This window comes from Phyllostomus discolor, chromosome 1 (assembly GCF_004126475.2).
Source record: "Phyllostomus discolor isolate MPI-MPIP mPhyDis1 chromosome 1, mPhyDis1.pri.v3, whole genome shotgun sequence".
In the NCBI taxonomy this organism is placed as follows: Eukaryota; Metazoa; Chordata; class Mammalia; order Chiroptera; family Phyllostomidae; genus Phyllostomus; species Phyllostomus discolor.
In genome coordinates this window covers 186,163,138-186,177,598 of record NC_040903.2, presented here as the reverse complement: position 1 = coordinate 186,177,598, position 14,461 = coordinate 186,163,138, and positions in this window count along the sequence as shown.

Here is a 14,461-nt window from a genome sequence, read left to right as displayed (position 1 = left end):
ACAGTTCTCCCAGTCACATCAAACTGTCCCATGGTATTTTCCTGAATCTTCATCAAGGTTTCTGAAATCTTTCCTTTTCAAAGGGTGATTTAGTTTTGGGAAAAGCCCGAAGTCACAGGGCACCAAATCTGGGATGTAAGGGGGCTGAGGTCACTGGTGATTTGATGTTCACCAAAAAACTCTGCACGAGATGTGATGCATGAGTGGGCCAGTTGTCATGATGAAGCTGTCAATCACCAGTTGCCCATAGCTGTGGCCTTCTGAATTATCTGATAGTTTCCACAGAGGAATGTTCAAGCTTAACACAAAATTTGATGCAGATTCATTGCTTCTACTTGCTCAATCATTTTGAATGTGATGGCCACACAGTATACATGCTCACTCTACAGCATCTACCGCCCCTACTGACTAGTACAGTGAAGTCATCATTGTTCATGCATGTGCATTCCAGTCCACTCTCCTTGGCTGCCAGGTAACATCAGTGTCCTCAAACCATTCTTGTTATATTAACAATGGTTGGACTCTTTCCAGACAGACCTCATATATCCAAATTAAATGCAATAAAAAAGAAAAATTACAATAAAAATGGAATTGAAAACAAAGACTCGATATAGATCAACAAAGTCAAAGCTTATTTTTCAAACAACAAACAATATAAAACAAACCACTGACAAGACCTATCAAGAGATAAGGAAGAAGGTACAATTTTATGAATGAAAAAGGGAACGTACTAAGGTAAGTAAAGATGAAAAATAAGAGAACATTACTAACAGCTATATGTCAATAATTTTTCAATTTAGATGAGGACAAAACCCTAGAGAAAAAATTACCACAAGAAATAAAAGGCTTTTATAGTCTTGTACTATTACAGTAGTTGGAATAATTGAAACAATAGTTAAAATTTCCCACAGAGAAAATAGTGGTTTTATGGGAAAGTTCTATGAAATTTTTAAAGAATAGATAAAATATGCAAATTTATTTAGGACAATCATAAAAGAGAAAATACTATCCAATGTGTTCTACAAGGCCAGTATAACATTAAAAATAAAATGAATGCATTATGAGAAAGAAAAATACAGGCCCATTTCACTAATAAATATAAATATAATACTCCTAAAGAAAATATTAGCGAATTGAAAAAATTGTATTAAAAGATAACACACTACAATAAAGTTGGATTTATCCCAGATGTGCAAAGGTGGTTTCATTCATGTGGGAAACTCACCACATTTATACTTAAAGGAGAAAAATCCATACGATTATCTCAAAAGTTTGTAGAAAAAAGAATTTATCCCTTAAAAAAACAACTTTGTAAGTAGAAATGAAAGGGAAATTTTTATCCTGATAAACCATATTTATTAAAAACTTAGCCCAAAGCCTGGCTGGTGTAGCTCAGTGGATGAGCACGGGCTTGTGAACACAAAGAATCGCAGGTTTCGATTCCCAGCCAGGGCACATGCCTGGGTTGCAGGCCAACGGCCCCCAGCAACTGCACATTGATGTTTCTCTCTCTCTCTCTTTCCCCCTCCCCTCCTCTCTAAAAATAAATTAAATAATAAATCTTTTTAAAATCTCTTTAAAAAAAACTTAGCCCAAACATTACCCTGAATTGGGAAACATTGGAAATAGTGCCTTTAAACCATAAAGGAGAAAGATGCACATCATTACCACTTATATACCACATTGCATTGGGGGTTCAAACCACTGCAAGAAAAGAGAAAGGATAATAGAAGCATAAAAGACTGGTTTTTACTAATAGAATGTGACCAAAAGTGACTTTCTGGGACTTCAAGTCCAGGCTTTAAGAACCTACCTACTTCCCTGGCCTGCCTCTAGGGGTCAAACCCATGTGAAACGTCCAACTCTCCTGCTTGAGCAACTCTGTGGAGAGGTAAATGCCCTGGAACTGCAGGGGTTGAAAACTCCAGCCATTAAGAAGAACCAAGGCCCCACAAATATGACCCCAGTTGGCTGTTCCAGCCAGCCCCAACCATTGTGCCATCCTAGCTCAGGTTCCAGAGATGTGAATAAAGATGCTGTCTTGGATGTTTCAGCCCCAGCAGATACCAGGCAGAGAAGAAATAAGCTGTCTCTGCTGAACATCGTCCAAATACTGACCCACAGTCTCATGAGCAGGAAAAAAAATGGTTCTTTTTTTTTTTTATTTTAATCATTGTTCAAGTACAGTTTTCTCCCTCTACTCCCCAAAAATGGTTCTTGTTTTAAGCCACTAAGTTTTGAAGTAGTTATTAGTGGATAGATTTTGAGCCACGAGCGAATAACTCTAACACATATTCTCTTAAGGTCCATGATATACAGGATGAGTTGTGGTACATATATGAGGGAGCAATAAATGCTTGAGGCCTTTATCTCGAATTCTGCTATATGAATGTTTCATTTGGTTGACAATTTGTATGATACAATATGGACTGAGTGGCAGATAGATGCCAAGGTCACCCCCACTGATAACTCCCTGTGTTTGTGCCCTGTATATCCACTTGCGTATAGGCAAGACTTGTGACTTGCTTCTGATACACCACACACACACACACACACACATAGATATAGGTATAGATATAGATATAGGTATAAGTATAGATATGAGATATATAGGTAATGGGCTATACTCCCATGTGTAGTTATGCTATGTTGTGAAGGTGATGGGATGTCACTCCTGTGATTATGTTATAGTATGTAACAGCAGACTGGAGCTTGAGATTCTCCTTCTTGATGAATAACAGCCATACGGAGAAAGCCCACATGTCAAAGAACTATGGAGAGCCTCTAGGACCTGAGCGAGCTCTAGGACCAACTTGCTATCAAAATGTCAGGGCCCTCAGTCATGTGGCCACAAGGAAATGAAATCTGCCAACAGCCTGAAGAGCTTGGAAGTAGATTCTTGTCCAGTTGAGCTTCCAGATGAGAATGCAGCCCTGGGTAATGCCTTGATTGCAGCTTCATGAGACTTTGAGCAGAAGATACAGTCAGCTATGTCTAGACTTCTGATCCATGGGAACTGTGAGATGATAAGTGTGTGGTGTTTTAAGGCACTAAATTTATGGTAATTTGCCACATAGCAGTAGAACACAAACACAGGGAAGTTTATGTTAGGGTGAGTATCAAAGAGCATTATCTATGTGTCCAGCAAAGAAGAGCATTGCACCCCGACTGGTGTGGCTCAGTGGTGAGTGCCAACCTGCAAATCAAAGAGTCACTGGTTCAATTCCCAGTCTAGGATATACATGCCTGGGTTGCAAGCCAGGTCCCCAGTAGGGGGTGCATGAGAGGCAACCACACATTGATGTTTTCTCTCCACTCTTTTCTCCATCCCTTTCCCTCTCTAAAAAGTAAGTAAATAAAATTCTTTTTTTAAAAAGGAAGAGCATTGCTAGGCAATCAAAGAGCTTATACTAAATTCCATACATTACTTCATTTATGGGATATTGCTGGTGGTCATCAATTGCCTCCTGATTTTGATTTGGAATTGAATCAAATAGTGAAAATAAGTGATTCACCTGCAGTAGGTTGAAACTTTTTGAACTTTATCTTGGTGGAGAGTTGGTATAATATTAATGTCAGGGGTTTTGTTTTATTTGTTTGTGGGTTTTTTGTTTGTTTTGGTTTTTGGTGCTTGCTGTGGTTGATTGTGGTTGTAATAAGGCACTTTAGTGGAACTTTCCTAGGATTTCTAGTGGCCTGCTTCTTTCTAATTTTCCCTGTATCCATGCTCCAGAACCAAGAAGGACTTTTATATTCTAGCCTAGACATATTGGGTACAGAATTCCATACCTTTCTTCTTTTCACAACAAAGCCACTTAACCATCAAGTGTTTCATAATTTTTTTGGAGGAGTGAGAGGGGGTTAGTATCCCTTTTACTGAAGGTTTGGGGAGGATCGAAGCGGGAGTCATGACTGTGCAATGCCCTGCCTAATGTCATTCTCCCTGGCTCTTCCCCTATCTTCCTCTCAGTTCTCCCTGCCTGCTTTGAGAGGAACTAATTTCCTCTCTTCCTCTCACTGAGGACAGTTTCGCCCTCCTTCAGATCCACTCAAGATCTTAGCTTCTATCTGAATTAACTAACCATGATATTTGTCCCAAGTAAATATTAATATTTTGTATGTGGCAGACTCTGCCACTTGTCTACCCAGTATCTATTCATTCCTTTTCCTTACCAACAGAACCCAGATAAAGTGTTAATTTCCCTAAGCTTTTCTTAGATCCAATAAGATGTTTGTAGGCTGTATGGGGCTTTTGGGAAAACCATGATTTCCTGATATAAAGAGGCAGACTCAGCTGGCATCATTACCCCTTTGCCCTTTCCCTTTCTTCCTGCCTGGACAGACACAGTGGGTTCAGGGCTGCAGCCATCTTGCAGCCTTGGAGGTGAATGGCAGAGCAGGAAATGAACGGGACAACCTTGAGGCTTTGTTGAAGAGGCTTTACTTGCCCTGGTTATCAGCTTCTGGACCTATTGTCATGGGAGAGAACAAAATCTGGTATTTAATTAAGTCATTGTTTATTGGGTTTCTGTTATGTCATCTTGGCTAATGCATTGCTCTTCCTGAAAGGAGGTCTGGTGAGTAGTTTATTTTCCTTTCTACTTGTATCTTTATCTCCGAGGGCTTGTTTTGAACAACTCAAATAAAATTGTTCCTTTACGCTCCCTTGTTAAGGCTTCCCTCAGAATGGTGATTTATATCAAATAAACACAAATCTGACTTCAAAAAGCAGTGATGGTGTTTATTGGAACCCTTTTTAAAAATTAATTAATTTATTTATTTTTAATTGTTGATATTTGAGCACATGGAGAATGGCCACATAAAGCTCACAGGAAAACCTCCCCCAAATCATTTTTGCAAAGCTTTCTCTCCAAAGTCACACATTATCTAGATTTCTCCCCACCTTTTTTTACTAACTCCTCCTCAAAACTCTGTTTACTTTCCTTTCATTCTCTTGCTTCTGCCTGTGGGTTGAATCTTTTGTTAAAGACAAACTTCATGCCACTACTTTGATAAATCAATCTGTTCCTTTCTCTCTTCCTTAATTTTTCAACTTTATCTATTACTCCTGGCAACACACAAAAAATCCACGTGCAGTCACAGATTTGTCCTCAGAAGGCAATTGAGGAAGAGAGTTGTAAAAAGGAACACTTGAATGTTTTCCCCCACGTGTTAGTAGTCAAGGTTCCCCAGAGAAATGGAGCCAATAGGGTTGATTGGTTGGTTAATTGACTGATTATAAGGGACTGGATCATGCAATTACAGAGTTGACAAGTCCCAAGATCTACAGTCAGCAAGCTGGAGTCCCAGGAGAGCTAAAAGCTGGTAGCCCAAGATCCAAGAAGGGCCAATGTTTCAGTTTGAGTCCAAAGGCAAAAAAAAAAAAAGTCCCAGATAGTCAGGCAGGAAGAGTTCCGCTTTATTTGAGAGAGGGTCAACCTTTTTGTTCTATTCAGGCCTTCATCTGATTGGATGAGGCCCACTCACTTTAAGGAGAGCAATCTGCTTTATTCAGTGTACTGATTCAAATGCTATTCTCATCCAGAATCACCCTCACAGGCACTTCATGAATAATGCTTAACCAAAAGTCTGGGCACCCCATGGCTCAGTTAAGTTGACACATCACATTAACTATCACAGCCCATCACACTTAGATATCTCACACAGCTCTCCACAATATGGGCAACTTCCTAGGCTCATTTCTTCTTACTTCCCTCCCTCTACTCTTATTCCTTTCATGCCAGGTTGTTGGCTCCTTTCCTAGAGTAGACTCTTCCCTACCTTTCTCCTCTTCAAACCTCTGTTTATCCTTTAAGACTTAGCTCTAATGTTACTTCCATATGCTATGTATTCCCCACCCCACGCCTGAGAGCATTTCTTGTATTATTGCCCTCCAAAAAGGTATTTTCGCTCCTTCTCTCCTTGAAAAATTCTATTAATTATTCTAATGAAAACCTTTCTGGAAAAGCAACACCAGGCACCACATGCATTCCAAGCCTGGTTTGTGTTACCAGATTTGCTTTCCATAGGATTTTCACCATGGAGCGTGAAGTTGTGGTGCCTTTCTTGTGACAAGATGCAGTTGGCTCTGCTTTGTGGTGGGTGCTGCCAACCTCTGGATTAAATAATAAAGAGCCAGTTGTATATTTCAGGGCTGTTATACCATTTAATCAGGATTTTTTTAAATTGTGTAGAGTAACAGAGTCTATAAATGCATTTATAATTAATGCTATTTTTATTTCACAGAAGTAAAGACACATTATGTAGATTATCTAGGGAAGACTATCCTCATTTTTCTTTTCTAGAAATGAGCAATTTTCCATCTAGAATCTTCCTCCTCAATACCCCCAATTATTCTAACTTCCTTTTGGAAAAACTGGATGGGTCAATTCTAATATGTTTTTATAATAAAAACTAAAAAATAACTAAATAATAGGATATTTCCATGTTACCATATATTAATAAATGTAGTGCCTTTATTTAATTTTTATACATTGCAATATGAGAAAAAGGTACTAAAATGAGGTAGACACTGTATTCTTATAATTGAATTATCTTGTCAGAAATTTTCTTGTAGGAATCCTATGAAATATGGTATTGTGGGGAGAGATATTTACCTTGGAGGAAAATGAATCAGCATCTATGTAGCCACTCTATAAATTATGGTATTTTTAAGGCAAAAATCACAGTACTTCCACAATTTTTATAAGCAAATTAAATTAAGTAAAGTAACTTTATAATTTACAAAACTCTTTTTGATAGAAGACCACATAAATTGGGCATTTAAATGTACGAATATAGAAATTTTCAAAAGGATTCCTTGGTACCTGTCCATATGCTGTGGTCTTTGCGGACAAGAAGCTGAACTTACTATGGCACTTTGGCTTTGAGGGAACAGAACGGGCTTTAGTAGCAAGTCAACTATTATAAAACAGCTTGGGGAAGGTGTCCAGAGAAATTTGCTATGTACTTAAAAATGTTCTTTCCCAGATATGGAAAGGACATTACTTGCAAACCTAAAATATTCTGGAAGAGAAGTCATTGGCCCATGCCCACTTAATGAGGACATTTCAGGAATCCTTAACCTGGTTGGCATAGAGAATAACTTCTACTTCAAAAGTATGATATTCCAACCAGAAAGAAAAGATATTCATTCCTTCTGCCTTTTAAATTCTTTTTGGTGACTTGATTCATCAATTCAGACTTTGAGAAGAATTAAAGCTATAGAATTTGAATCAAAGTGTCTTTGGCCAAATCAAATTGACCTTGGGCAAGTCATTTACCATTTAGGGTCTGGTCTCCACCCTGCCCCCGCCTAACAATATTTAAGTAAGCTGCATAGAATCTTGTATTTGCTGCTCTGGTAGAAGAGAAAAATGTGTCCTTGGCTAGAGAAGTAGGAGGTGATGTGATAATTTTATACGTTTTATTTTTAGCTATTAAAGACTTGCTTCTTAACCAGAAAGGTAGGATGATGATATGTATTTGTCAAGAATTTGATCAATGAATGAACAATAATGATGGGCATGCAAATTATTGCTTCTATGTGACTTTCCTCTCTCAAAGGATCATAGAGACAAACCTGCCTCTAATTATATGTCACTTAGATATGGCATTTTTCATTAGAGGATGTCAAAGTGTTTTGCAAACATTAATTAAGACTTGCATCTTCCCTGTGAAGTGAATATGATTGTTTTCCTGGCAGAACAGCAAACTGAGACAGAACACTTTAGAAGCTGCCCAAGATTACCCTGCAGAACAGTGCCACCAAGTTTATGTTACTTGCTTTAATCTGCAACACCGTATAGTTACTTGGTGGAGGTGAAGTAATTAGGAAACTTTTGAAAGTATGCCAGTCAGCCTTTGTGCCACTGGCTAACGTTCTCAGAGGCATCATTCTGCTTGTCTTCTATGCAGAATGGAGGCAACCCTATCTAATTGAGGGAGGGAAAGTTACCAAGAGTCTGGTTCTGTCTTCTGTTCAGAAGCTGCAGCTTCATTCCCACCTGGTATGTTCAGTAGATTCTATGGCATTAGGTGGAGTTTGTGAAGGCAGGGTTTCTGAGGAATGGGGATACTCCCCAAGGTATTGCTGTGAGCACAACTGGGGTTTTGGGGTATAAGTAGAGCAGGCTAATGGTTGGATAAATAGTCCCTTTGCTGCCTAATCTCATTTTTCACTAAAGCACAAAAACTCATAGTCACTCTAGAGACTGCTAGGCTAATCCCTGCATGACTTATGGGACTATTGAACTCTTCTCTTTACAGGTTTTTACTGTGGGAAGATTTTGCTCTTGACTGTTCACTTGATGGCTGTGTGGAGAAATGGCTGACAGACAACAAAATAGTTCCAGTGGAATTTATTTCCTTCCTCTTTTCCCATTGCCTCACTCCTGGACAACTGCCTCCTCATTAGTGTTGTCATGTTTAGTCATTTCTTCTTCACTCTCTCCTGTGCACAACTGCCAGATTTGTTTAAAGCACTGCTTTCGTGGTACATCTCTTCTTAGAAATCTCCCATAGGCCTTAATTGCACACCAGCAGTAACTGCAACTAACATAAGCCGAGTCCCAGATGATGCGTAGATATTGTGTTAAGGGCTTTACATAGCTTGTTTGTATTTAATTCCAAACATTTCTGTATAATTTTGAAGGCCCTTCCAAAATTGGATTCTACCCTCCTTTTCCAATTGTGCTTTCTCCTATTCTATTTTTAAAGATTTTATTTATTTTTAGAGAGAAGGGAAGGGAGGGAGAAAAAGGGGGGCGGGGGAACATGAATGTTTGAGAGGTACATCAATCAGTTGCTTCTCAATGCCCCTAGCTGGGAACCTGGCCTCACCCCTGGCCTGCACCCCTGTGCCTTGACTGAGAATCACAACCTTTCAGTTTGCAGGTCGGCCCTCAACCTCAATCGACTGAGTCACAGCAGCTAGGGCTATTTTCTCCTATTGTAACATGAACTCTTTGCTCTGGTGAGACTGCGTCTCACTTCTGTGCCCACGCCCCCCCCTGCCCTGAACACCATTATCATTCCCCTTGGCTCATTTTGTTTTCCAGTCATTGAATGGCCCACTTTCCTCTGCCCATTCAATTCAGCTTTCAAAGAGCAGCTTGAGTCCTGCTTCAGGGCTTCTATCAACAATTCTATTTTCCTTCTCTGTATTACTCTGCTGTTGTTCTTTTATATAATTATCACTCAGTTACCTGTCAATCTACTTTCAGATAGACTATCAGGGCAAACCAAGTACCAACGTGCAAGGTGTTCCTTGATCCCTCCATTTTTTCTTGGATCATCATCTTCTTCTAGATTTGACTTCTATATCAGGCAGGATGGGCTAAGTTATGGTGCAGTAATAAAGGCCTCAGATTTTAATGGTTTATAACAACAAAGGTTTTTCGATTATCTATATTACATATCTATTGTAAGGTGGCTGGAGGCTCTGCTTCATGTCTCCTTGTTTTGGGTCTCAGGCTGATGGAGAAGCAACATCGGGACATTGCCTAATGCAGTGCACAGGGCAAAAGCAATGTAGCTAATTGCCGGACTCATGTCTCTTCTCACTCTTTATTGTCAAAACAAGTTACATGGCTATGCTGTCTTCAAGGAATACCAGGAAGAAAACCAGAATCTTTACCAGAAACACTGATGACTAATACAACTTCTTTTTCTGTATAGCATAGACCAGTGGTTCTCAAACTTTTTGACCACATGCCATATAAAAGCTATTTTTCCATCACAACCCAATATTCTATCTATACACACACACATATGTATATATATGCATATATATGCCTATACTTACCTGAGACAAAGTTACTAAAAGTGATTTACTGGGTTTTTTTTGTTTTTTTTTGTTGTTTTACTATTCCACGGACCTTCATTTTTTAAAAGTGCTGGCATCATCCATTAATTTTATGACCCACTAATGAATTGTACCCAGGATTTGAAAAATACTGGTCTAGGAACAATGCACCAGCACCCTCAACCCTTTCTCTTTGTAAATGCCAAGCTTTTTTCTCACCAAAATTCCCAATCCACACATCTGCCTTCTCTCTATCCATACCCTTGCTGCTAAGCACAGCTGGTGAAAAAAATCATACACTTATAAAGATTCCATGAAGGTTGGACACTATCTGTTTGTAGAGGTCTGATGCCCATAATTGTGTGATTTTACCCATCAGCTCTTCATGGGTTCTATCCCATCACCCTCTTCTTTCTGCAAATGTATTAACATGCACACATAATTGAAGCCATTTAGGGACATGTTACATCAACTATTCACCTCATGTATATAACCTTATCAATGCCTACATTTCCTCTCCCTTCTTTTTGTCTGATCTCAGAGAAGGAGGTGCTGCACTATGAAGTCTTAAGTGCTCTTATGTATTCAGGTATTCACCTGCTTCCCCCTGTAAGTTCTATGTCATTGGGCTTCTAATTGTCCTACCTGTTCCATCTCTTTCTGGATGCTGGACTACTTTAGGTAAGGTATTATTTTTATCTTGGGCTCATTTGGAGCTCAAGTTTGATTGATGGTGTATTCTTAAGTGACAAGAATTCTGCAGAAAGTGCAAGGTAAATGGATCTTTGGCTTAGTAACCAGTCCCTTCTGAGGCACCTGGAAGAGACCCTCTGCTCTCAACCTTCCTAGCCTACAGGTCAGGGAAGATTAGCTTTACCATTGGCTCTCTCCTGGCTTTGAGGGGCCAGGAAGACCAGCATAGTCACACCTGGGGTCAAGGTTGGCTATCCCAGGAGTCATAGGTTAAGAAATGCCAAGCTCTTCCCAGTATCCTCTGCACTGGTTCTCACCCCTGCGTCCAGTTCATAGGGAAGGAAGCTCCACACCAGGACACTCCTCCAGGAGCCTGCATGGCCACACCCTCTCCTCTTCCAGTGGCCCAAAGGTCCCAGAAGCCCTGTTACTCAGGAGAGGAATATGGCTTGTGGGAATGGACAGGAAGAAACTGCCTTTAGGATGTCCTTTTCTGGGACCCACATAGCTAATTGTCCCTCTAGTTACCTCTTGTCGATGTCTTTCATTTAATGCCAACCTTCTCAAAAAATAAACTATACCTCTTTTCTCCCTTTCCTATCTCGCATTTGCTTTTGAATCCACTGCAGAAAAACATTAGTCCCATCACTTCCTTGAAACTGCTTTGGCGAAAGCAACCATTGATCTTCTAATTGCCACATACCTTGCACATCTCTTGGAATCTTCATGGTCCTCAGGTTTCTCTCACCCACGCAGCTGTGTGGTTGAGAGAGACTGCTCCCACTCCCTTTTGACTCTTTCTTTGGCTTCTGTGACAATACTCTCTTCTAGTTCTTATTTCCTTGATTCTTCTTAGTTCCTCTTCTGGATTTTAAATTTCTCCCATGCTCTTAAATTTGGTGTCACCCATAGTTTTGTGTTCTTTTCTTTTTCTCACTCTACTTGCTGTCCCTTGGGTAATCTCATTGGATCTGTAAACTTCTGTATTTAGCCGCCTGTATGTGAATGACTCCCAAATTCAGGTCTCTAGCCCAGACATGTGTTCCAGACTCCAGATCCATTTATACAACTACCAGCAGAAATTTCCACCTGGACATTCCAGGCATTCTGAACAAAGAGCATTTAAAACCCAAAGGTAGTCTTCCCAAAAAAACAACTCCTGGCTTTGTTGATCCCCTTTATTTTCTGTCTATTTTTCCTGAGTATAGCTGAGGGGTCAGCAAAGTAAGGTCCATAGGTCCAATCCGGCCCATGGTTTTTACATTTTTAAATGGTTGGAAAAAAATCAAAAGAATAATATTTCATAATACATGAAAGTTATATTAAATTAAAATGTCAGTGTTTATAAGGAAAGTTTTATTGTAACAGTTCTACCCATTTTTTTATGTTTGGCTATAGCTTTCTACTACAATGGCAGAAATGAGTAGTTGCAATAGAGATCAAGTGGTCCATCAAGGCTAGAATATTTGCTATCTGGCCCTTTACAGCAAAATCTGCTGGCCCCTGGTGTAGCTGATGACTTAGATTTGAATCTCAGCTCTACCACTTACTCTCCACGTAACCTGGGCAAATTTCCTGTGTCGATCCTAATTTCCATATCTGTAAAATGAGAATAATTCTATTTTTGCTCAAGGTTTTTAGTAGATTAAATGAGATAAAGCATGTAAGACACTTGCACAGTGCTTGATAGATATTACCCCATAAATCTTAACTATTGCTCTTTCCCAAAACTCATTCTTGCTCTTGTTTTTTTCTATTTTTGTGACAACTGCAGAGTCTACCAGTCCCAGCCAGAAACTTGGAAGTTATTCTAGGTCTGACATCCTACTGTTGTTCATTTTACCTCCCCAGGATCTAAGATGCCCATCCTTTTTTCTTCACATCCACCGCAACTGCCTTAGTCCACACCTTGATTGCGTCTTGCCTGGACTGTCTCCTAACTTGTCTCCCTGACTCAAATCTGGTCCCCATTTCTTCATTTTCTATATTACACCTGAGTGTTCTAAAATAAGCATCTTCTCATGTTACTCTCTATCTTAAAACCATACAAGGACTCCTCATCGTCTGCAAGGTAAAGCCTAACCTCCTTTCACGGTCAGTTCCCCTGCTCAGCCTTAACTCTCACCATGCCCACCTCACAATGATGCCCCAGCTTTATGATGGCTTGACATTTCCAAGGCAACCTGGGATGCCTTTTCCCACCCTGTCAATCCAGGCAGCTTTCTGCTTCACTTTTAACATCCAACTTAGGCATCACTGCTGCTATGAAGTTTGTCTTCTCTTTAACTGTAACCTCCCCCCATTCTAACCCAAACACACTCCCTTCTATGAGTTCTCATGGACCCTTATGTTCTTTAGTCACCACATGTAATTGTGATTTTAGGTTATAAGCTCCTTGAAACCAGGATACGTATTCAAATCCCAGAATCTTGATACATTGTAGAATTATGAATGTTTATCAAAATAAAGGGTGAACAAATCCCACAAGTGTGTAAGGTAGATACACATATAGGTACCCAAATGACCATTTATCTACCTAGTCTTTCTACCTGTGTTTTTTCAAAAGATCAAAGTGGTTCTTTTTTTTTTTTTTTGGTATGAAAATAAAATTTCTCTGAAATACATTTTTGGCACAGATTTTTAAAATGTATATTAAGGTGATTTGATTTTTAAGTCAGTATTAAATATTATATATGCATACTCATACACCACAAGTTGTGATATCCCCCCAAGAAAGAAAATCCGTCACTTTGCTCTTTTTTATTGTACGCTGTACATATAGTGGTTCTTAAGTGTAGTCCCCCTGAACCAGCATCACCCATCACATGGGAATTAGAGATGCAGATTCTTAACCCCACCCATGTTTTCTGAATCAGAAACTCTGGAGGTGGGGCCAGAAACTGTTTCAATCAGCCATTTAGGTAATTTGGATGCATGCTCAAGTTTGAAAACCACTGCCTAGACTGCTCATTTTTCAAGCTGTGGCTGTGGACCACCTGTAGAACCAGCTAGGCTAACTGGTGAAGTCAAAGATGCCCAGGTACACGAAATAGCATGTGGTCTCAACTTGCAGCTTCACATGGTAAGTACCTGAACAAGCTGAAAATAATAACCAGTCCTCTGACTTTGTTCCCAGAGATTCTGATTCTTTGGGTTTGGTGTGGGACCCACCACAAATTGTTTCAGTTTTTTTTTAAACTCCCCAGGTGATACAAATTTACAGCCAGTCTAGGGAATCCCCTGCACTGTGCTCTGTGACCATAGGCTTTGGGTCTGAAGCCTTGCCTTCCAGTCCTAGCAGGTGGTGACTTTGGGCAAGTTAACCACTGTCATGACAATTAAATACGATAATATGTGTAAAGTGCTTTACATAGGATCTGGCCCCCAGCAAGCTCTTGATAGATGTTAACTTATTTTTCGTCAGTGAACACAAGCCCCTGTGTTTCTTTATGCACGCTAACATCTAGGGAACCATGAAGCTATAGAGCATCCTTATTCCCTGAAACTGAGTGCTAGTGGAATCATTTTGCTCTTCAGATGTTTGATCAGGAGCCATGTAAATCCCTCACTTTCAGGTGTTCTATTTCATCTAGATAATCAGTCCTCTTTAGTCCCGATGGTGACAAAGTGCAGGTGTTCCTGCAGAGTCAACTTCGGAAGTATGTGTACCTTTCTGTAGCTCAGATATGTTTTATAGGTGTCTCTTTCCTTCCTAACTAGGTTCCAGTTTTTGTGTAAAATGATTAAGTCTTATGTTTGGTTCCTATCTCGGTGCCTAGTAGAGTGCTGGATATCCAGGAAACCCTCCCTTGACTGAAAGGCAGGCTCCACACATGCCAGTCTCGGTCCTGCCTGGTGGGTCTGATATAGGTCTCTTCAATTCCTTGTGTCTGGATTTCCTCATCTGGGAAGGGAGGGGAGACGTTAGTTATTTCAATGCATTTTCCAGAACTGTTATGAGAA